Source organism: Mustela erminea, chromosome 17, assembly GCF_009829155.1.
Source record: "Mustela erminea isolate mMusErm1 chromosome 17, mMusErm1.Pri, whole genome shotgun sequence".
Taxonomy (NCBI): domain Eukaryota; kingdom Metazoa; phylum Chordata; class Mammalia; order Carnivora; family Mustelidae; genus Mustela; species Mustela erminea.
The window spans coordinates 26,090,530-26,113,889 of NC_045630.1; the positions used below are offsets into that span (position 1 = coordinate 26,090,530).

At 47.8% G+C, this 23,360-nt stretch overlaps 1 protein-coding gene across 2 annotated transcripts in view; it reads right to left on the reverse strand.

Annotated features, from left to right (window-relative positions):
- Positions 1–23,360, reverse strand: part of PAPPA2 (pappalysin 2) — a 290,148-nt gene that overhangs the window by 262,429 nt on the left and 4,359 nt on the right. The gene's annotated exons all lie outside the window — the stretch shown is intronic.

Below are 23,360 nucleotides of genomic sequence, written 5' to 3' on the forward strand. Positions count from 1 at the left end.
ATTCATAATTGTCAAATTTTGAAAGCAACCAAAATGTCCTTGATTAGGTGAATGGATAAATTAACTGTGGTACATCTAGACAATGGGATATTATTCAGCACTAAAGAGAAATGAGCTACCTAGCCATGAAAAACCATGGAGGAAACATAAGTATATATGTTACTAAGTCAAAGAAGCCAATCTAAAAAGACTACATATGGTATGGTTCCAACCAAAGAGCATTCTGAAAAAACAAAACTATGAAGAAGATAAAAAAAATTAAGGATTGCCAGGAATGAGGGGGAGAGGTGAGTAGGTAGAGTACAGAGGATTTGGGGAGCAATGAAAATAATCTGCATGATATTATAATGCATATAATGATATATGTCATTTTACTTTGGTCCAAACCCAAAGAATGTACAACACCAAGAGTGACCCCTAAGAAAACTATGGATTTAGGTAATTATCATGTGTCAGTGTAGGCTCGTTCTTGGTAAAAAATAAAATGTACCATTCCGGTGAGACAGGGGCAGGAGATATATGGGAAATCTTGTACCTTCCTCTAAATTCTACTGTATACCTAAAATTTCTTTTAAAAAATTAAGTCTTTCTTTAAAAAAAAAAAGTAAAAGGTAAATATTGCCTCCACTTTGGATTTTGAGGCTTAAAATGGCTATCTACTTTAAGCACCCAGGGACCAACAGTGCTGGTTAAATAAAATTTGTCCAACAAAGACCTCCTGTTCAGCCCCTTCAACCATAAAATGGGATCACAGTGCAACCTGCACAGCTCATCCACACATTCTCAGGAGGGACACCAGACCAGCTTTCTTAACTCCATCAAGTAGGAGCAAGATAGACTTGATTTAAAAGAAAAATTTCCAAATCCCCATTTAAGAGACTTCTCTTTCTTCTCAGTCTAGCAGAGTAGAGGCTGACAAAACCAAGGCAGCCTAAGCCAACACACTATATGTGGTGAAACCCTCAGCTTGTGCAACATTGAGATTTTACAACTTTGGATGTATATGTGATAAAAGCAAATGTGTTATAACTGTTGTTTATTCATCAAAGTCACATTCTTGGGAGGAACAGAGGGACCAAATCATCAATATTATTTATGAAATCACTCAACACCAAAATGAGCTATGAAAGCCCATGGGTTGGGAAAATGAGATTGAATGATGTAACTTGAAAAATGGTGATGGGACTAAAGCCAAACATTTGGACCATGTCATTTTAAGACTTTAAGAATCGCTCTTCCAGTTCTTGCTTGGACCTGGCTTCCATTATGTATCAATGTTGACTAAATTTAAAATTGTTCAAACCCCTTACCTTGTCTAATAATCTAAGTTTTGAGAGAAAGGAAAGTGAATTGAAGGAGTATATCCTATTCATTGTATTCCTGTTTCTAACTCCAAAACTCATATTTATAGACCCTGGGTTTCTTAACAGAGCCATATAATCATATGGGTTTTCAGGAATTATTTGCATCTAGTTCTCTATTATTAAAGGCATGAGAATTAATAGAGTCAAATACTGTCAAGAAAAAAAGCCTTCTTCAAACTGGGATACAGTCTGAATAATTATGAGACATTCTAATAGTAGTAAATATCATAGCTAAAGAGTTACAGACAACCATTTAATTAGGCACATTTTTTTAATGTGGCCTCTGTAGAGAAATAATCCTGCTTCTTTCCACTTCTTGGGTTCTTTTTTTGGATTCAGGAGATCTGTTGCTCATCAGAAGAAGAAATAAAGGGACCTAAACTACCTTTTATTAAATGTATATTATACTCTAGATGCTGGACATGTGCCCCCTCTATTAAGCCATGCCACAAACGTATGTGTTGATTTTATCATCCTCATTTACAGACCAAAAACTAAGGGTCATAGAAGCTAAGCAAGTCATCCATAGTCTTACATCTAATAAGGGCCAGGCACAAGGGCCAAAACCAGGGCTGTTTGACCAAAACCTCCATGCTCTTTCCACTGCACTAAAGTATTTTGAATACTGGGGCACCTGGGTGGCTCAGTCAGTTAAGCATCTGCCTTCAGTTCAGGACATGGTCCCAGAGTCCTAGGACTCAGCCCCATGTCAGGCTGCCTACTCATTGGAGAGTATGCTTCTCTCTCTCCCTCTGTGTTCTCTCTCTCTCTCTCTCTCTCTCAGTCTCTCAAATAAATAAATAAATCCTAAAAGATAAAAAATAAAATATTTGGAATACAAAAAAATAAGTATTTAGTTATTGATTTGAATCAAGAAGACTATGGGCTGGTGAATGTGGCATTAACAAATAAATATGCGGACCACTCCTTGAAGGTGATGGGGATCTGACTCTTCAAAACCTGTGGAGGCTAACAGCCACCCCCCAGAAATGGTTTGGAGAACAGAACTGACTGGCCAGCTAGTTTGTATGTCCATGTTGTCCAACGGATAGGCTGACTTCCTAAACATTTGGTAAAATTTCCAGGTGGTCCCACAGGGCTTTCTGTGACACATACCACTCAGGAAAGCTATGACACAAACCACTCATCCCAAAGTTGGACAGCAAGTGAAGGCTGAAGAAGGTGGAAGGGAAGCCAGTGTCAAGTACACTCAGTCGGTATTCCCCTCCAAGCCAGTGGTTTCCACCTCCACTTTCTTTTCTTGGTTTCCCCAATAGGTGGGCACCTGGTGGAGGAAACCCTCTATTAGAAGAAAATGTAATAAAACAGAGGAGTGGGTGGTCTAGGTCGGAGCTGCCCCACCTCTCAACAAATCCAGTCAAACTGCTTTGCGTGCTCTCTGGTAGAGAAGGATCTACTAGAAATCTTCCCTTTCCTCTTCTGGGATCTTCCTTCCATTGATTTTGACAGAAGGGAGTCCCTGACCACAAGATCAGATAGAGAGAGTTATGTTTCACCAGTACTCCTGGCATCATAATTATGAGGCAGGTATCATCCACTCCAGGAGTTATGAAAGTCAATATAAAGTGAGAAAAAAGGAAAAAAAAAGGAATCTTCTGAAAATGGTCAGGAATCAACCAGTCTTTGTCATTCTTATTTTATGGTTAATGAAGACAGGGGAAAAGGAGCATCTCATACCCTTTCCTTCAAAACAGAGGAGTATCTGTGTTTCAGGAACATTGTGTGAATTTATTTCAGAGTGTTGAAATAAATGGAAAAGTTGAAAAAAATGGAAAAAATATATATATTACTTTTCCATTTATATATATATATGTGTGTGTGTGTGTGTGTGTGTGTGTGTGTGTGTGTGTGTATATATTCCAATATATATATTACATTTCCATACACACACACACATATCCCTGTCCTGTCTCAGCAGCTATTATGGCACAATGCTGAGAAGGGTACACAGCGATTCACTCTCTTACACCTCCCCAATTACATCCTGCTCTCCAGTAATATCAACATCAACGTCAACATTCTAGCCCCATTGAGAATGTCATCTCACTCCCTTTGTCTGAAATGCCTCTCATGTGGGCGTGTCCCTCAGAAGTCAGCCACAGGTCCCTCTTGTCTGGGAAGCCTTCCTTGACTGCACCCATCAGAGCCCTCCTTGCTGAGCTGCATGGTACTGCTGTGACTTTCCTTATCCTGTCAAGCAATATGGGAGTGGCATGAGGACAAAAGGCTGTTTCAGACACCTGTGCATTTCCCACTGGGTCAAGACAGGAATGGGTTTTGGTTCCTGCGTTGCACCAACTCTGTTCCACAGTCAAACTGAGTTGTGAGTCTTGACTCAGAGGAGAAAGATTCCCCACCACTCTGGGGAGGTGGGGGGAAGGTGGGGGAAAGGTGGTGCTGCCCAAGAGCCCTACAGTTGCATCTAGCCTCGAGGAATGATGGAAGGGGGGCCAAGCATTCTGTGCACTGTGTCATCATGAGAGTTTAGACCTTCCCATGAAGATAGACGTGCTTGCCCCCAGCCCTCACACAAAAACTGTTTCCTCCTAGGTCCTACACAGCTGGATTATCGCACATGTGGTAAAACCTACTGAGAGTTTTCTTGGGCAAAGCCCCATTGTGGAGAGAGCCCCGTCCATGGCAGAGCCCCAGGGAAGAGACCATTTAACTACAACATAAGCCAAGGTGGTAGAAAATAAAGATAAAGTCCTTTGGCACTGAGATGACTTTAAAACTTCACTTCCAGGAAAGCCCCATGGCAGAGTCCTTTCTGCACTTCTGAGAGAACCAAAGTCAGGAGTGAGAGTCCTGCTTCTCCAAGAAGGCCCATCAGCTTCCAGGAAGGTAAGGTTCTGCTCAGAAAAACAGAGGAGTCATGCACAGTGTCATCAGCTCTGGTAACTAAAAAAACATGCTGGATGGTGCAAGGTTGTTTTTATGAGAAAAATGAGCAAAAAACAGAGCCAGGTTAGGTCATGACCATAAATCAACCTGATACAAGGCAAGGTCTTTTCTCAGGATGTTATGCCTGTGCCCTCCCCACACACGCAGATCTTTCTACTGCCTTCTGCAGAACTACTTACCCAACACCCTGCCCCCCAGAGAGGCCCTAAGGGGAACAGAAAGGACCAGGAAGAAGGAGGAGATAGGCCATCCATCAAAGACCACACAAACTGGCAGACAGCGGGGCCATGTCAGCAGGAAGAGGAGAAAGTGAAAAGAGGGCTTTTCAGCTGCTCCAGATAACTTTCCTTCCAGACAGGATTAGGCTCAGCTTTTTATCTAGGAGTCCAAGCTTTTATAAATCAGAGCACAGGATGGGAAAGTCCTCCTGGGAATGTTTCACTCATCTTCCCGGCAAATTTTTCAAGCTCTCCTCCTAGTCCACTATTCCCTTTAGTCATGCTCTCGCTGTGCGCAAAGATGATCGAAATCGGGATGGGGGACTTCCCCAGCTTTCCAGAAGCCACTCAGGCAGGGGTAAGGGACAATGTGGCAGCTTGTCAGGGAGAGGAGAGAACAGGAAAACAATGAGGTGGTCGGAGACAAGAATCCGAAGGCATTTACAACCTCAGAATCTATGGCTCGTACACGGCAACCACAGAAAGTAGTTAGCAAGATTCCTGATGCAAACCGTCAATACATGGTAGCTACTTTTAGAGTTATTTTTGTTACTGATGGAGGGGTGGGAGATGCAGGATATAAATCCAAACACCACCAGCTTTGACCTTTCATCAGTAGTGTCTGCCCACAGTTCAGGATGAAAGTACCCACAGACCTCCTAAAAGGCCAACTCGAGTCCAGATCTGTTCAGATTCTACTGTGGGTAAGAACACCCCAAAGCCCTGAATAAATACAGACTCTTGAGTCAGTAGGATTCAGGTGGCACCTGGAATTCTGCATCTCCAGCAAGCTTCCAGGTGGAGCCCATGCTGCTGGCCTTCAGATCATACTCTGAGTAGCGGGTCTCTAAATGAGAGCAGATCAAGATCTGGGTCTTTGAGAATGGGCGTCTGCTGGCAGGCGGTGGGGGACGGAGTTCCACTAGTGACTTAAATACGTAAATCTCCTGCACTCCCACCGTCATTCCACCATTTCCTGCAAACATACACACACGCACATGCACGCACACTCACGCACACACAGACACAAGGGGGCACCTCGGGACCAACACAAGTCGGCCTCGTGACCTTGCGTGTCACTTTCCTCTGCTTACATATCACCTGCACAATAATAAGAGGTGACAACGGGGCACCTGGGTGGCTCAGTGGGTTAAAGCCTCTGCCTTTGGCTCAGGTCATGATCGCAGGGTCTTGGGATCGAGCTCCCTGCTCCCTCTCTCGGCCTGCCTCTCTGCCTACTTGTGATCTCTGTCTGTCAAATAAATAAATAAAATCTTTTTTAAAAAAAATAACATTAGGTAAGATACAGAGGCATGGGAGGTATAAAGACATGAGTAGAAAACTCAAAAAAGAAGAAATGAGAATTTTCAATGTTCAGCCTCAAAGACATGCAAATTAAAACAAAACAGAAATCTTTGTCCTTCAGGTTAGTAAAGATAACAATGACAGACTCTAGAATCGGTGACATGATAGAAAAGCAAGCATGCTCATGCACTGCTGGGCTGAGAGAAAATTAGTAAACCGTTCTGGAGAACAATGTGGCAACCATTTGCCAAAAACATTCATATCCTCCAACCGCGTCATTTCATTTCTGGGAATCACAATAAGGAAATTAAGAGGTATATTATTATACCTCCCCAATGGTATTATTTTTAACAGCGAAACAGTACAGACCAACCAAACAATATAATACTACTCTGCCTTCAAAAAAAAAAAAAAAAGAAAAAAAAAAACATTTGGGCCATGGTGGGGAATTGGATGAAGGGGGTCAAAAGGTATAAACCCCAGTTGAGTAAGTCCTGGAAAGTCAAGCACAACAGGATGATGATAGTTTACATGAGTGTATGGCATATTTGAAAGTTGTTAAGACAGTAGATCTTAAAAATTCTCATCATGAGGGAAAAAAATTCTTTTTTCCCTTTTTCTTTTTTTTAATATCTATATGAGGTGATAGAAGTCAACTAAACTTGCTGCAGTCATCACTTCGTAATGAATGTAAGTCATCATGCCCTATACCTTAAACTTACACAGGGCTCTGTGTCAATTATATCTGAGAAATAAACTTATATCTAATGAAAAATAAATGAGTAAATAGAGAAATAAATTTTTTTAAAGATTTTATTTATTTATTTGACAGAGAGAGATCACAAGTAGGCAGAGAGGCAGGCAGAGAGAGAGAGGAGGAAGCAGGCTCCCTGCTGAGCAGAGAGCCTGATGCGGGACTCGATCCCAGGACCCTGAGATCATGACCTGAGCTGAAGGCAGCGGCTTAACCCACTGAGCCACCCAGGCGCCCCGAGAAATAAAATTTTAAAAAATAAAACTGCTTGAGGTAAAACTCAACAAACATCCAAGATGGCAACATACAAAGATTCTGAATTCTCCTCCTCCCACAGACACACGAGCTCCGCAGCTACATATGGAACAATTTCTTCCTTAGAAAACCTAAGGTCTGGCTGAGTGACGAACCCACAGGCAGCAAACAAGCGGGTAGGAAAGGCTGGGACACAGTCTCACCATAAACCCTACAAGCAGCACTGCAAGCCACAGCCAGGAGGGAACTCAGGTTCTATATGAGGAGTAAAGTGTCCCACCCCTCACTGGACATCCCAACTTTTAAGACATACACTAGAGAGACAAGCCCCCAAAACATCCAACTTCGAACATCAATGGAGCCGGTGTCCCAACAAGACAAGACGAGCGATCTAATTGCCCACCCACAAAGAGCAGGTGTGCTCTGACTCACCCGCCCAGGGCCCAGCTCAGAGGCAGCCCACAGCACCCAGACTTCAGCGAAGGAGCCTCATCTGCTGATATTACAGTGCTGGCCAGAGGGGCAGGCATCCGATGTACCACACATCTCAGCCGGCCAGAACGTGTTCCAGGGAGGCAGACTGGTGGGCGCCATCTTGGCCCAGTCCCCTTACTGCACCCCAAGCACCATTAGCTCCCAGGAAGGAGCTTTTATCCACGTCTGGTGCCCTGATTTCAGCAGCTGCTGCCTAGGGGATGCCTGCTGATCACCTGGCTCTCAGCCAGGGGAACTTGTGTTCCCTGGTGCCATGGGAGTGTAGTACTTGTTGTCACCCAGAAACACATACCCTGTCTGGTAGCCCAATTTCTGCCGTTGGCAGGGAACACCTCCACATCATCTGGCTTTGGTGGCCAGTGACTTTATGCTCATGAGTCCCAGAAGTCCCCACAGTTCCAATGGACCAGGGATCCTTAAGCAGCGACTGCTCCTAGGACGAAGCAAAAGGCAGCAGACCCAGGAGCTCCATCTTAGCTAGCAATCACAAGTGGCCTTAGGGGAAGTCTTCTAATTATATAAGTATCTTGGGGCTGACTGGAATCCTTTCCAGAAACCCCTGAACGGCAGGCATTATCCTCAGGCTCCCCCCGCCATGCTCCAGGGTGCCGGTGTCTGGAGGGAAGCTTTATATGCATCCGGGACCCTGGTTTTTCTTCCAGGATGGGGAGGGGTCACATTCCTGGAATCCACAGGACCGTGACCATCGAAGAGACAGTCTTTAGCAGGTAGTGTCCAGCACAGGGCACTGCACAGACAGCAGACGAGACACACTCCCCAATCTCCCTGGGAAGGAAGCCTCTTTGCTTTCCTTGGAGCTTTGGCCGAAGGGTCAAGCCTCAAGTTCTGAGACACATCTAGTGACCTACAGAGCTACTCTCAAGGGACATAGGCTGTGGACACCATCCCGGCATGCCTTCTGCCTTGCTCCAGATAGCAGGGATCACCCAGGAAAGAGCTTGTACACGCATCTGGAGCCCCAGTTTCCGTGACTGCCGGCCAGGATTGTGAGATGTTGTGCCAATGCCATCCAGGACATCAGTATATTTTGGCATGTTTAATTTTTTTTTCCCCGACATAAGGAAATAAATAAATAATCGAAGTGTAAGAAGTGTTGAAATATTCCTTACTTCAACTCTTTCCCACTGAACAAAGAAACCAATGTCCTAATTAGTAATTTTAGGTACACGGATTTCTTTTTGGGGGGAGTGGATGTCATTTCAACCATTTTTAATAACCTTCGAGAACAAAGACTATGAAATTCCCTGAGCATTCATGTACCCTGCTGGTCCTGTGGCTGTGGAATTCTGTAAACAGCCCATCAAAGCCCGAACAACGTGTAATGAGTATCTGGGCCGGGGCTCCGTTTCCTCAGCAGAGGTGGAGAGCTGCCTGCAGGTTTTTCTTCCTCCCATCCTGATCTCCCACCTCAACTAAAACAGGAAAGCAGTCTTTGGAATTCCAGCAACACAACAAAGACCCCCCAATGCAGAAGTTGGAGGTGGGTTGTGCAGAGGCAAAGGGAGTGGTAGGAAGTCCTACCCCTAGACAACCCGGCCTATCTCGACTCTCTTAATCCTTGGGGAGACCCATTAGTACCCAGTGCAGGCCAGCCCTGGGAGAGACAGAGACACAGTGGCCCCCACAGCTGGGAGCTGCAGCCCCCTTTCTGCAACCATATCCCCTTTCTATCAAGGTCTCTCTGAGAACTCCTAAAATTCCAGCTGAGCAGCTCCCGACACCAATTTCCTGTTTTTCCCTTTCCTCCGCCAAATAAATAATTTTGAGATCTCTCTCCAAAATTTGCTTTGGCATTTCACTTGCCAGGTACAGTTTACAGAATCAATGCTGCCCTAAGAAGCAGTGTTTAAATAGTGTTAAATATATACTTGATGATTCAGAGGCATTGCGGGAGTCTTTATTTAGAGGAAGCTTGGAGCAGATCCTCGTGCCATGAAAATAAGCTCCCAACTTAGGTTAGCTGGTTGTCTATCAGGTTTTCATCAAGTTAGACATCATAGTACTCTCAGAGCGTTAGGATATGTCCAACGTGTCTCATATTCGCTCAGTGACCATGTACTGCCTGTGTTGACTTAATAACATCTGAACATTTTTGCCTCTGCCCTGTGGTCACAAATAACCCACGGAGACTCTGGAAGCTTTCTAGGAAGCCAGTTGTACTCAGGGACCACACAAACCCAAATACTCTGCCAGTCAGAACCTAAAGCCCCTTTTCCACCAGTTTCCAAGCTTAAAAAACCAGAGGATACAGAGTGTGTGTTCTCAAATTAAACCCAGGTGAGTCTGCAGAGCCCAAAGAGAACATTTAAAGCTGATCTATGAGTCAAGCCCTGCTGTGACCCAGCTCTGGCTGACTGGCCTCTGCGTGAGAAAGAGAAAGAACACGTTAAAATAGGTGACGAATTGACGTTCTAGGTTAAATGAGGACTAACGTCATATTTTGTCCTTTTCTTATTGAAAGTCTTACTAAACTGTTTTCTTCTGCTTTCCAGTGAGAGATTTAAATTAACCAAGGGCAACCTGGAAGAGCCGAAGTGACACCAAACTGGGACCCAAGAAGCTTGGGACGTGATCCTATCCTCCTGCTGGGTGAGGTCTGGAAAGTGCCTTTCCCTCAACGGCCCCATGTTCCCTTCTGTGAAGGAGAGGCTGAGCTGGTCTGTCACCAGGCCCTTGTTGTTCTGACTGTCCGTGCCTGGGATCTCTAGGCCCTTCATGAAGGACTGCCAGGTTCTCCTCTTTCTCGTCCTTCCTCACTGTCAGACATCCTGCCGTGGGGGCCACAGAAGGTGGAAAGGCTGAACCTGAACCCACACCTCAATGGGCCGGTTTTGTTCCCACTAGAGCCTACTAGAGCCTTTTGAATTCATCTCGCAATCATGTGCCTCTGCCCCCTAAAAAGTGGAACAACTAAAATATTGTGGTTAGTTGAGGATACTGATTTGTTGGAATCCATTCCAATTTGTTGGAATTTGTTGGAATCTAGTCCCTTGAGGTTTCTCAACAAATAATCCCAGGCTGAGTAGTAGCAGAGAGCTAGACATGTGTATCTGTGCACGGAAGCTCAAAAGAAAAGAGAATTTCATCCCTGAGTCAAGCAGACTGACTCAGGGCAGAAGAGGCCTTGGGGGAGAGGGGCATGAGCCCGCCCTGGCCCGATCGGCTGGCAGTGCCTTGAAGGCAGGGCTTTGAGCCCTTCTGTGCTACCACATCACCACGGAAGGATGACAACAGCAATCAGCATTGACTGAGCACCAACGCTGCCCCAGGCAGAGCTCCTGGCACACGATGGGCACCAACTTATTTAATCACCACCACAATTCCATGAAACAGAAGTGATCATGAGGCCAATTTTACAAATGAGGAGACTTTAGCTTGCCAGTTTCCCACAGCAAGTGAAGGGGCTGGAGCCCAGAACACCTGGGCCTGGATCCTGACTTCCTCACCACTAACTGAAGGATCGAATTTCGATGGAGGGAGAGAGGGAGGCAGGACACTTCAGGTGAGAAGACAGCTCGTGCCGAGCCGGGAGCTGGTGACGGGTGGGTCAGTGGGGAGGAAAGCCTTCCCTGCCACGGGCGTGTGGTTGACCCTGGAGAGCGAGGAGAGGTCAGGTTCTAGGTGTGGAAAGAGGCCAGATCATTCCCCCATCAACTCATTCAGCTCAAAGTGCCCGCTCCATTCATTCCAGGCCCCACCTTGGGTGCTGGGGTGACACACACATGATCGAGATCCAGCGAAGCTCCCAGAAGCCCGCCCACATCACATGGCTCCCACTGCTAAGCCATGTATCTGGAACTGGAGATGGACATGGGAGCCATCATGGTGCTGGACTAGAGAAAAGGAAGGCTGTCTAGGAGGAGGTGGGGCCAGGAGGCAAGATGGCGACAAAAGTGCCAGGAACAGCAAGGTAAGCAGGTGCCTTCCTCCTTCCTGCCCAGCTTTCTGCAGCTTAGCAGCATCTGGCCCATCTCTCCTAAGTTCCCAGACCTTGCCCTGGGCAGAAAACCAGAGAAGGAGGGGCCACCCGCTTGCGCCCCCTCCTCCGCTAGTCACTGGCTAAGGTCAGGACAGCGACACTCTGCATGCTGTCCAAGGGGGAAGTAAAACCACCACACCCAGAGGGGGTTCGTGCCCAAGATTACCTCCAGCCACAGGATGCATGCCACAGGCTACATTATAAGGATTATAAGGCTATTCCACTGTGCAATTGTGTCATATTATTAATGTGCCTTGAAACAAACAATGTCTAAAATAGATTTTTGCTGTGGTTAGGGTTTATTGTTATTCTGCATAAAGTTGGAACTTATTTCAAAAATAGTTCTTGAAGACCTACTTTGTGTTCAACAAAGATCTGTTGAATACATAAATTAGTGAATAGATTAAAAATAATTGAGTACTGCCTGTGTTTTAAGTAAAAAGAATTTCACCCGCTAAAAGAGACCTTTGTGACCACTCCAGATTTTGAGAGAACCAGAGAAGGGGCAAAGGCTAGAAAGACCTGGAACCCACAGAAAGCTCCAGGTCCCTTGCTGGCCTCTCCCACGGATTAATGAGATGGCCCTCTCTAGGTACACTCTCGTTCCTTTCCCTAATATGAACAGAAGCACAGAACAAAAGTTCTAAGGAGAGAATGAGAAAGAGATCATACGTACAAACCAAAAGAAGCAAATAAATAGAATAGATAATTTATGAAAATTTAGAAATAATCATAGTTAAACCAAGTTGTAATCCCATCCAATTTTTCGGGGGGACCAGATCTCTGTCAAAAATTTATCAAGGGTCAATAGATTTGGAGAGCTGAGGAAGTTGAAGCGGAGGAGAAGAGTAATCACTCCTTCTCATTAGGGTTGAGTTCATTTCTCAGCCATCTTCCAAATCAATAGGCCTGAAGAGATTACCACACCTTCGGGTGCCTACCTCCAAACAGAGTAATTTACTCCACAATTTGTAAGACTAAATTTTGCCCTTTGTCTATTCACCCATTCATTCATCCTCTCATGAAGTCTCTGTTGCGTGAGCCTTATTGATTCACAATGCATCAGAGGCTACGGCTGCAGCAATGTGTAAAGGCCAGCCCACGACCTCAAGCCCAGTGGGGAGCTAGCCGAGAAGAGAAATGGCACAGGGGTAGGACTAGGCATGTTCACTGAACCTCAGCCCCACCCCCCACCCCCACCGGCACAGGGCCTGGCACACAGTGTGAACCCGGCACGTGCCTGCGGGGTAAAGAAAAAGTGGGATTAGATTTACGGTAAATGGATCTGAGTGTCTGTGAGGCTGCACAGGGTAGAGAGCAATCTGCATCGGAGAGACCAAGGAAGACTTCCTGGAAAGGATCATCTGAACCAAAAAGCCAGGGTGTGACTAAGATTAAGTCAGATGAATGTGGGTCTGTGGGAGGGGTTTCCTATTGGGAGAAAAAGTGCAAAGGCCAGAGGTCCAGGAAAGAGTGGTAGATCTGTGTCATGGCTCATAGTTTGGTGTTGCTAGAAATTCAGGGTGTGAATGTGTGTGTGTGTGTGTGTGTGTGTGTGTGTGTGTGTATGTGAGAGAGAGAGAGAGAGAGGGGGAGAGGAAGCAATGACTTGCACATGTGAGTGTGCATATACACAGGTGCACACGTGTTTGTGTGTGTGTGCATGTACAGGTATGGGTGCGTGAATGGGAGTCTGTCCTGGAGGGCATCAGTAGGGTCCCACATAGCAAACTAAAGGAGCAAAACTCTATCCTGAGCACACAGTGGGATCATCCAAGGCTTTAGGCTGGAAAGTGACTTGGACTGCTTTGGAGTTGAGAAAACTCCCTTTGGTGCAATGAGTTGAAGAATGAATTGGTCTCTCAAGCGAGAGACATGCAGAATTACTGAGGCAGAAAGGAAGGCAGCAGCTGTGGGATGACTAGGACAGGTCCAAAAGATACTGTCGAACTCAAGCTGCCACAATCTGGTGACAGATTCCTGGTATTACAAGATACATGTTGAGGGAGGTGGGGGCAAGGTGGGGGGTCTCCGTGGGAGAGAGGGACTCTGAGTCCTGGCCTGTGCGGATAGAGCCCTTTTCTGAAAGCAACTAAAAAAAAAAAAAAAAAAAACCAGGAGGCATGGATTGAGATGGGAAGGGTTCCGCTGAGATAGGCGGGGTCTTTCACTTGTTACTTCGCCATGAAAGGTAGAGACAGCCCCACGCAGTGGATGAGAGCGTGTCCTCTCTGAACAGAGCACTTGGATTTGAACTCGCGGCTGTGTGACCTTGGGCAGCATCCTGTTCTGCTCTGTGCTCTAGCTCCCCCACCTACCTCCCCGACTGGTTCTGAGGAGCACGCGCCTTCTCGCTTGTGCAGGGACCACGGTCAGGGCTGGCACTAAACACGGGTTATTTGTCAGATGAGAATGTCTTCGGTAATGTCCTGGAATGACCGAGCTTCACGCACACATTTCTGTGACTTCAACTTCCAAGATTTTCCTGTGCGTTCATGCTGTCTCCTGACTTACTTTATCAGCACTTTATTACAAGGCCTTGAGACTGGGATCTCTCTTACCTTGAAATAAAATGTCTGAGCCTGTGTCTGCTTCCAACCTCCATCCCCTCCCCTCAGAGCTGAGGGTCTGTGCAGAGCACACAAGACCCTGTTTCTTCACTCTCTGACCATGCATGTGTATCTCCACTCATAATGTAATGCGGCACCCCCACCTCAGGCCCCCAATTCTTGAGCGAAGTTGCTCTTTCTCAACCCACCAGGGATGTCCTCACTGCTGGACCCAGGGAGCCCGCCTCAGGTCTTGCTGGCTTGCTGGTGACCCCAGTGCCATCTACACGTCCAAAGTCCTATCCTTTCCTCTTTTTCCCAGTTCTGCTGCCGCCCAGGCCTTCTTCTCTCCCTCTGGTTACCAGCTCTCCCTCCCTAGCCTTGAGGAGCCCTCAGACTCATCAAGGCAAAGTGGGCCCCTGCCAGTGGCTGGGCTGTGATGACTGGTTACAGGTCTGCTCCCACGAGCCAGCGAGCCCTTTCCAGGTACAGTCCCCTGCTGTCCCCATTTTTGATTCTCCAGCACGTGGTTAAATGCCTGACACTTCACCTCCTAGGAGCTCAGTATGTTGGGTGAGTGAATAAATTAGTGGAGGAACGAACAAACAGAACCCAACTACTTCACTTCTTCGCCAAATAAAACGCACAGCAATTATTTGTACGAAAATTAGGAAATGCTGAGTCACCACATGAATGATGACTCACTAACTGATTGGCTTCTTCCCCTCCGTGGCTCCATGACATCTTCCCCTCTGATTAGTAACTGGACTTCCAATCCAGAAATGAGCTATAATTACTGGTCTTAATAGCCCCAGTGGTCACCACGGCAACTGCAAATGTTCAAGATTTGGGGTTCCAGTGACCCTCTGTGTGTATTTGGGCTGAAGCACTTTTCTTCCCCACTCATTGCTGACTCATAAAGAGAAGTGGGATGTTTTTGTTTGCCCACTGTGGCTTTATTTCCTGGATGTTCTCTTTTTCAAAAAACTCAAAGAGTATGATTGTTTTAAAGTAGGTAGTGAACATGGGAAAAGGAGGATGCTGTTATTACTTGGACAGAAACTTAGCATAACATATGCTTTCTGGAAAGTGCTAGGGCCATGGTATATATGATGTGAGCATAAGGGATCTGATGAGTCCCCAGGATAACCCAATTCCATGTACTGGAGCGCAGAAGCATGAGATTTACGCAGTTCTTTATGGCATCAGAAACTGAAGCTAAGGGATGTTCAGGGTATACAGAACTAAGAATCAGAATCAAAACTAAGGTGCAGCCTCTCTCTCGGATTTATTTGGCCTCCTTGAGGCATAGACTAGGATGGGAGCAAGAAGAAGCCAGGCAGCCATACTCCCGGCACCCATATTGTGAATGACTTGGACAGGCAACCCAAAGGAACAATAAAGAAGAGCAGGGAGGAGGGAAGAAGGACAAAACTTTGCAGGTGACGGGCAGTGGTTGAATTTATTTGGACTGCCAAAGGCGATTTTCTGGTTTCCAGCCCTGGCCCTGACACTCCTGAACATTTCCAACCCAACAAGCTGGGCTCCACCCAAGAACGATGCCAAGAACCCCCATGGGTTCTGTGTCATCTTTGAGGACCAGGCGAGGACACCCAGCGAACAGCGGATGTGGAGGAAGCAGCCAAAGGCACCACCCAGGTTGGTCAGAGTCCTTCCCCACAGCTTTGCCTCCCTGAGGTGGTGAGACAGTCAAGAAGAGAGGGAGTAACTGAAGGCTGGGCGTGAGGACAGGAAGGGCAGTGACACCTGTCAGGCACCAAAGCTGGAGTGTGACTGGGAGGATGACCATATGGTCATGCTCACAGGAAACTCCTCTGTGCTGCCAGCGGGAAGTGACTCCTCTTCCCCCATCACTCCACAGACACCTGGATGCCTCCTAAGTTCCAGATCTAACCCTTGCCAGTCAGACCCCAGGCTCACAGGGAAACAAACAATGCCCCCAGAGCTGGAACCCAGGAGAAGGTTCGGGGCATTGGTAAGGGAGCTGTATGGGTCTTATGTTCCCTCCTCCTCTCTGTTTCTCTTCTCCTTCGCTTCCTGAACATGCTGCCTCATCACAGTCTAATGCACTGTGACTTCTGAGGGCGCAAATGTTCTTCATATGCACATCACTTAGGGCTCATATGTGTGGAAAGTAAGCAGAAGTAATGCAATTCTGGCCAAAGGGGGACTCCTCCAATGCAGACCTGGGGTCAGGGAAGAAAGGGCCATTTTAGAGTGTCTTTGAGAAGCTGGAGAAGGAATCTTGATGACAGCATCCTTCTCAACCATTACGAGCTCCATGTGATGGAAGAGATTTCAGCACAGTGGCCCAGGTGTCTCTACTCCCTGCACAAGACAACGGCACAATTCTCAGAGACCCCAGGTGGTATTGGGCGGAAGCAATGGCAGAGCCGTAGTGCTCAGTGAAGTCGCAGGAGCCCCCGTCACTTAGGAGGGCAGAGAGTCAAGCCTTCATGTGTGGCTGGGGCTTGCGAAGTGGTGCAGCCACTTCAGAAAACCGTCTGGCAGCCTCAAAATGTTAAACACAGAGTGACCCGGCAACTCCACTCCTAGGGTATAGACCTGAAAGAAATGATAACACAAGTCCACTCGTGCCAGTGCTCACTGCAGCTATATTCACAGGAGCCAAAAAGCAGAGGCCCCCACAAGGTCCATCGACTGAAGAATGAATAAACGAGATGTGATTCCGGAAATCTATGGAGTATTACTCAGCAATAAAAAGGCATGAACCTCTGCTACATGTTAATCATGATGAACCAACCTCCAGTAAAAGAAGCCAGATTCAAACAGGAAACGTCCAGAAGGAGCCAGTCTACTGAGGCCGAGAAGAGACTTGTAGCTGTCTCTGGCCATGGTAGAGGCGGGAAGGTGAGGAGGTTAATGGGGAGTGACTACTAATGGCTATGGCACCTCTTTGGGGTCAAAATTCTAATTCTAAAATCAGATTGGTAAATGTTTCACAATTCTTAAAAAACAAAAACCGTTCATTGTAGAGTTGAAACATGAACTGGATGGTGTGTGAGTTTTATCTCAATGCTGGTTTTTTTTTTTTTTTATTTTTAAGAAAATACATAAAACTCCCCCTGGAATGCTCAGACCAAGAAAGTAAGCAGCACTTGCTTCCTGCGGGAAATCTCTGGGAAGTTTTGTTTTTACTTGACCAGAAGGCGTTTCTCCACCACGGCCAAGGCCACCGCCTCTCTGTCGGTGTTATTCTGGGCAGCACCAGGCTAGGAAGCGAGGCAACAGAGGGCTGTGGATGAAGGACCTCATACAGGAAGTGGCCTCCAGACTGCGGGTCAGCAAAGAACGGTCACGGGCAAAGTCTGGCCTGCCACCTGGGCTTGTAAACCAAGTTTTCCTGAAACATGGACGCGTTCCTCTACTTAGATACAGTCCACGGCTGCTCACACGCTCTGGCACCAGAAGAGCCAAACAACAGACTGTAGGGCCTGCTAGACCTAAGCCATTTACTACTGTCCCTTTGCAGAAAAAGCGCACTGACCCCTGCTCCAGGCTCCCAAGTCCAGGGTCTTCCTACATCAATATGGTCTACATGGTGGCCGGATCCCCCGGGAGTCTGTCGGAAGTGCAGACTCCCAGGATGCCCCAGACCCACGGAATCAAGAGTCCGCACTTGAGTTTGTTAGTTAGGTCAGTGCAGACAGCGGGTGCCAAGACAGGATTCCCGTGCAGGGATTTCGTGACAGGGGACAACTCTAGGCCAGAAGAGGGTGTGAGCCTGGGAAGGCTGGGAAAGCCATCAGCCCGTGCTGCCAGTCTGACCTCAAAGGAAGGGAAGGGGGAAGGGAGGCTCGGCGGAAGCACTGGAGACCACCCCTCAGACGAAGGAATGTTCTGCAAGCCCTTGAAGATTCTTCAAGGCAGAGCCGGCTGTCAGAGAAGTCCCGGCTCTCTGGAACGGGCTTGCTTTATCACCACCACACCAAAATGGCCTCAGGGCAAACGCAGTGATGAACTCAGAACACACCTCCTGGGGGGTCTGGCTAGTGAAAGGGCTGGCAACTGGAGGTCTGTGAGGCTTATCCTCAGCACATCCCCTGCGAGGCATGTGCCCACAGCAGCCTTTATATTTTAAGAAGAATCCTAAGTGATCTCTATCAATATTTAAGTTGAGACGCAAGGCTCCAGAGCACAATTTGGCAAACTGCTTCTACGAAGGGCCAGACAGTAAATACTTCAGGCTTTGTGGGCTCACCCCAGCTCTGCCGGTGAGCACGAAAGCCGCCACCGAGAGAGAACACAAGGTGCGGCAGGGTTCCAATAAAACTTTATTTATAAAACAGTCTTCCGCTTTGGGCCACATGTGGCCCGCAGGCTATAGTGTAACAACCTGGGTTCCAGAGTTGTATGGTTTAAGCTTTTTTAAAGTGACTAAACCCTTTCTTCACAGAAATGGATAGGAAAGGGGCTACTCCCTTTGAAGGGGAGCCCTGCACCAGGCAATTCTGCTCAGAATCCCCGATGGCACCTCTGCCGACAGCTAAAGCAGATTTGAAAGCCGCTGCCCTGTTCCCCAGAAAGAGCCTCGAGATTCAGAAAGTTCCTCTCATCATTCTTCTCATCCCTAACGGGCATCCAGCAAGCTAAAAGTCTACTGTATGGGTCCTATAAACAAAACTGACAGTCTAGCCCTGTGCTAGATATTCAGGGACAACACACGTGAACCAGACAAACATTCGGCTCCTGGGGAACTCTCGGTAGATGGAAATGAGATGCATACCGAGCTGATAAGGCAGCAAGCAACACGCACCCCAGGAAACCACGCGTGATGAGCTACGGAAGCAGCACAGCAGCGACCCCCCTCACCAAGGGAATCGGGAAGGCTGCCTGGTCAAGGGCTCAGCAGTCAGCTGCGAAAGGAGGGGCCGAGTGACTTCTCAGGCTGTTTCACTTCTGACAGAGACGTCGCCCCCGCCCCCCACTTCCGGAGGGGTCTATGGGCACAAGATAAAAACCCCTCATATGCAGATGCTAACTTACAGCCGTCAGGGTCCGTGGCTTGTCTACACGAGCACACTGATGTATCTCGTCCTCACCGCGAGGGAAAATCCAGCCCCAGAAACGGACAAGGACCTTCACATCCAGGGTTTGGACACACAAAGGGTAGGGGAGCTACAGCTTTGCCGCCCATCTGGGCTTCGGGGCAAGGAACAGGGCTATAACGTGGAGGAAAATCGGTAGTTGCTCAGGGTCCCATGAGGGCAAACTTTGACCATGGTCGTAAGAGAGGACTAGAGGATGAGGCAGCTGAGGAGGAAGGTCCCAGAATCATCACCTCCCAAGGAGCTCTGGGAAAGGCAGCTCTTCCCCTGTCGCTAAGACTGGATAAAGGGGAGGCAGCACCCACCATCCTTCTTTTAAATTCGCTTCACATCTACGCTTACACTTCTGGGTCTGGGAGTCTCTCTTCTGTGAAGCTCTGTGTCTGCATGAACGAAACTTCTTACCCTCAGTATGCGGCTCCCTTATTGGAGAAGGGATGTCTCAGTATCCCGTAAAGTCGCATTTCTTAGGTGTCATTCAAAACACACCCCAAAAATCCATCACAGTGCCCTAAACAAGGGGGTTTTAATCCAGGGTCAGAAGACACTGGCCATCCAGAAATCCGAAACCTCTAAAAGCTTTGTAAACTACGTGAACATGTAGATTTCTCGAAGGAGTCAGCATAGCCCTCAACAGATTTTCCAAAGGGTTTATGACGCCCCAAAATAAGCTATAGTGCCATTGTCTAATTTATCCAAAATCATACGGCCCGGGCTGAAAAGAACATGCGATTTTTTAAAAAAAATAGTTCTTTTAGGCATCTGATTCTACAGTGTTCTCAATCATCTTGAAACCCTCTTGATGAAAAATCCTAATTACCTTCATTCCTACTTCACAGATTACCCAACCAAATTCCTAAGGAATTAAAGTTACTATCTCACCTAAGGAAAAACTATAGGTTCCTGGGCAGAACTGAAGCTAAGCAGGTTAATACCCACAGCTCTCAGTGACGTCTATCTCCCGCTGCTAATACCCTGTCATAAGTAAGTACCACCCGCCAAGCCCTGTGTTGGGCACTTTACATACATGACTTATTTAAACGTCTTAGCCACTCTACAAGACACAATCTCATTTCTCAACTTGAGGAACCCAAGGCTCAGAGACGTTCAATGAATGACCAAAGATCAGAGCACTGGTGTCAGAGATGGGATCAGACCAGATCGGCCTGACTCCTCCATTCTGCACCGGGATCTGCTCCGAAACTTGGATCCTCACAAGAGAAACACGGGTCTTCAAGTGAGGAACAGTTTCTTAGACATCTGCGTACTCCCCACAGGGCCTCGCCAGGCTTTGCGGGGCAAGGCCCTTGGTAAATACTGACTTCAGCTCTAATCCCAACACGGACGTACTGACTCAGTCCTGCGACTTGGAGCTACAGGTGGTTACTCAGCTGGGCAACTGCAGGGAACATTTGCAATCAATTACGGGTGAGGAGGAACCTTTTAGAAGTTTTTCTTCTGTGTATGCCGGGGTTGAAGGAGGGAAAGCAAGTTGAGAAGGAGGGAGAGGAACAGGGTGGTTTCAGGGTCGGGTGCTGGAGCTTAAGGATTTCACATCAGGATGGGACAGAATTTGGCTTCTGCCCGCTGCTGAGTGAGTTCCAACAGCCCAACCAAATGGGCCTGTGGCCTCAGGCTACTCCTCCATGGCCCCACGTCCCTAAATGGCCAGGTCCCTGAATAGTGAGTTTTCTCCAGATCCCCTACGCTGGAGCAGTTGCACACAGTCCTTTCCTACCTCCTGTTGCCCTGCTCCAGAGCACAGGCCATAGGCAACTCTGGAAGGCCTTACCTTGCGGGGGTGGGGGGCTTAGGAGGGTGGGGAGACAGCACCATCTCTAGGGGCCAGAGACAACCTCAGCACCTGAAGTCTGTGAGGCCTGCATTGTCCTCGGCCCTGAATAAAAGGATTCCAGCAATCCATTCTGGAGTCCAGCTTCCTATTTTGGAAGAATGTGGGAACTTGTGGTGGAGGGAGGAGGTAACTCGAGTTGATTTTGTTTTCTTTACTAGTTGTTGCAAGTGCAAGTTAATCACAACCCCACAAAAATGCCACTTTAGCCCTTTCACTTAGGCCCTGCAAAAAGATTTGCGTAAAGCCAATCTTAAGGGATGCCTACCAACACCACTCTGGGAGGGGATGATAAAATACCGCCCAGAGGCCAGGGCAGGGACGGCAATCCAAGAAACCGGACGCATTCCCCCTGATGTGGCTTCCAAAGAGCCGCCTACTCTCTTGTGCATGAGGCAACACTGCCACCTAGTGCCCCATGTGGGAAGTATTCCCTGAGGCCCCACATCTGGGGGGGGGGGTGCTCCTTCACAGGAGCTGGTGTGGTTGAACTGCTTGACATCTCTACTGAACAGAGAAAACGCCCCAAGTTTGGGAGACTGAGAACTGGGATGCTGGGTGTAAGTAGTAGAAGCTGAGGTCCAAAGCCTTCGGGAAAGAGGATGAAAGTCAAGTCTGGAAGGAGAGCACCTCAGAGGAAAGGCAGACCTTCAAAGACTGAATTGTGATTACGTCCCAGGAACCCCATCCAGCTGTTATTCCGCGCAGGTGAAGACCCACCTGCCCAGGAACAGGCAATGACCAGCTAGAGAACCAGCGCCGGGTAAGAGAAGAAAGGTGGTCTGGTCTGTTGATAGGAGTGAGTAAATTCGTGCAAATCAGAGACCTTGTACTACCTTTGGCCGCCTCACTGCCATGGGGCCCATAGGGGAAGTGTAAGCAGCTAAACACGGTGAACAAAGAGGCTTATGCCCTTGGGAGCCCAGCTGCTCAAATCCTGGAGAATGAAGGCCTTGTTCCTAGCCCCATCTTTCCCAGAATTTTACCCTAGATCTTTTCCGAATATGTTCTGCTGTGCACACGTCTGAAGGAAGATAGAGCATGGAAGGTGGGGAGCAGCTAGACCTGGGTATGCCCTGCCCTCAGCCTTCCTGGTGTGGCCCTCAAGAGGAAATACCAGTACACCACAGGGCTGCTTTGATTTGAACAGAAAGAAGCCTCAGAGGCTAGACTGTCTGCAAAAAGGCTTCCTGCCCAATTTTACATGCTTCCGGAGGGTTCCAAGGGTCACTTTGGAGAAGGCTCTGAGTGTGTGTGCTATGGCAAGGTGGGGGGCGGATGGCTGTGGGCGGACAGGTGGGCGAGGGAGGGAACTGTACGGGCGGCAGGTGGGGAGGTGCGAGGAGCCATGCCAGAACAGGAATCAGGTCTTACCACCACTCTCTGGGCTGTGAGACAGGACGTGGAAGGGACAGGACAGAGGCCAGGTACCCACTGTTCGGAATCTGTTTCCTCGGGTTTGGGTTTTAATAACCGAAAGCAATAGCCTCTGAGAGCTTCGCTCATATATTCCTGTTGGATCCCTCTCTAAGTCTTCACAGCCAGGGAACTGATCCCAGGTCCCTCTGTTGCTACTGCCGGAGGAGGGGTAAGTGGAGTCGTGGGTCTCGGTCTAGACGGCAAGCACACAGTTTCCCTGGCAGATGGGTACTAGGAAGCGAGATTAGGCAGCAAGAAGATGTCATCTGGGAAAAACTGCGAAGCTGCCAACTCTGATCAGATAATCATCTCATTATTTCTTCCATTTGGCCCCAGCATAAGGATTTCCTTCTACTTTTTCTCTGCCCCCACCTTCTTACAGCCCAGCCCCTTCTCTCTCCCCTCCTCTCACCCCCTCTCCCACCCAAAAATAAAATAAAGCAAAACCACAAGACTCTAGAGGGCTCAGTGTCTGGGAATCCCAGCTTCCAAAGGAGAAATCACAGCCAAAGAGGGGGAGACAGCGTGTCCAGAAGGGATGTTCCAGCAACACCCCATTGAAAGAGGCTCCCTCCTTCCAGATTTCTTTCTCCAGTCTGAAACTTATTTGCAGGCATCCAGCAACCTGAGAAGTTTTTAATTTGGGAAGTTGTCAAGCACTTTGGGAGCTCTGGGGTTCCATTCCTGTTCTGCCTCTGGCACACCTCTCATTGATTTGGTTTCCCCACCAATGTAAATGGGACTGGCAAGCATCAGAGGGCATTATAGATAATCCAAATTAATGAGATTAAAATGGATCTACCACGTGCCTAGCCTTGTGTGAGTTTCTTCCATGGGGGGATCCAAAGAGATAATGACACAGAAAATGACGACCTGTTATGTGTAGCCATCATTCCTTGCTTGAAGCCAACACCAACCCCCCCAAACACACACCCCCAGTAAGGAAAAGGAGATAGTTATTCCTAATGCCACTCTTTTCTTTGTCCTTCTGGGTGATTTCCCATGAAAGCCGAGATCTGGGCATAGTGGAAAACACATAGGCAATGTTCTGAGATATTACCTCTGATTAAAACCACAGTTAGGCATGGTTCCTTCTTAGGTCCCTCATCCAAGAGCCAGTGCTAGACACCAGGG